Here is a 1,923-nt window from a genome sequence, read left to right on the forward strand (position 1 = left end):
ACATTCACAAACACATATTGCTGGGCAGTTGGAAAAAACGGAAACAGAAAACCTACACATGGACATGGAGAACATGCAAACTAACCTCAAACCCCTGGGCTGAAGATAGCTGATTGTGCATTGCAAGCCCTGAACACTTCTCCAGTTCATACACTGAAGTGAAATATAAATCAACATTTTTGGTTTTTATCCCATTTGCTCCCATTACACTATGTGACTCAAATGGTGGTCACACCAGATACTGACTGGCAACACAGAAAAACTGCACACTTTAGCATTTTAGAGTCCTTATATTGTGGCCAGCCTGAGACTCTATATACAATAATCTTGCTGCCTGATCAGCAGCTTGATTTGCCACACCTGTGAGGTGGATAGAGAAGTTCTGAGGTGGATGGAGAAGTGCTCACTAACAGAGATTCAGTGCATGTTGTACCCAGGGTTTTAAAAAATAGAAGCCTTCCCCCTCTACGTTTTCAACAAGAAAATAAAATTTACATGGACCAGCAATATAAACCTGGTTCAGAGCTACTATGACATGCAAAACCTATGGGGGGGCAGTGTAATGAGAAGCATGAAGCCATGCCAGCCAATCAGAGTCCTGGAACATACACAACATCACAAATTGCACAAGTTACTTCCGCCTTTTTTTTTTCCAGGGCACGGTTCTTTTGTTTGGACTGATGAACAAATGAAACTCCTTCTAAATGTGGTGTTAGGATACAAAACAAATAAAGCTCAAGAACAAGCACTGATTTCACTGTTTCCATTTTAAACACTTTGTTCAAACTGTAAACACATCACATGACGTCCACCTCCATCTACCCCTCTTTCGATGCAAACGGACATGCAGAGTTATTCCGAGTCTCCACTGTGGCCTGAGATTTCAGAAATCATTGTTTGTGGTGACATTTATGTGTGCAAGTCCCAAATGCAGAGAAATGTCATCGTTTCTGTAAATACCCGGGTATATGTAAATGTGGCCTAAGGCATATGTCAAACCCAGAATTTCCCCTTGGGAAAGTCAGAAGTTTCGAAGAGCTAATTTGACGCCACTTGTCACATTGACATTTTTGCATCTCCATGCGAAATAGTATTTCTTAGCAATACACTGTAAAATACATTCCACAGCAATGAAAGGGAAAATGGGCATATTTGATTAACCTAGAGTTAATTAACCTTTGTTTTCATATGGGCCTTACAGTTTCCAATTATATACCTGCAAATAATTCTATGCAGCGTCACCATAAAAGCTGTGGCTAAAATAAGCAGAGCCAGTAAATCATTATTTGTATTTTGCATAGGCATAATCTCAAGTGTTGCAGAGAAGAGTCACTGAAAGGTGGATTTAATTAGCAATTCATATGAACTGAATATGTCTCATTTGTTAGTTTGAACTGTTTGTTACTTTTACTAACAAAGAAAAGTTTCCATCATTGTGAATTCCAGTTTTCAGTTCTATTTTCAACCAGGTGAATAAATCTTTCCTGTAAGGCGTTGACTCCATGAAGAAGTGAAGTTCACGTTAAACGAATTCAAGTTCCACGTGCTGTTTTAAGGGCCAATGTGGCAGCAGGTACATGATGAATCTTTCTAATCTTTCTTATTGTGAGAATGTGTCATACGTATTGGAAGGTCAAATATTCTGTATAAATTGTTCTCACAAAGAAGGGCTTCTGGAGCACACGCACACACACACGAACAGACTTCCTGTGTGACTATGAGGGTCTCTGGTATTTGAACAGATGTGGTAAGACTAAACGCGCTTCGATCCCCCCCTCTGACCTGAACGTGCACTTCCTGCTCCGAAAGCTAACACCCAGAGAGAACAATCGTAGTCTGTGCCCTCCGAACACACACACACACACACACACACACACACACACACACACACACACACACACACACACACACACACACACACAC

Source organism: Blennius ocellaris (genome assembly GCF_963422515.1).
Source record: "Blennius ocellaris genome assembly, chromosome: 15".
Taxonomy (NCBI): domain Eukaryota; kingdom Metazoa; phylum Chordata; class Actinopteri; order Blenniiformes; family Blenniidae; genus Blennius; species Blennius ocellaris.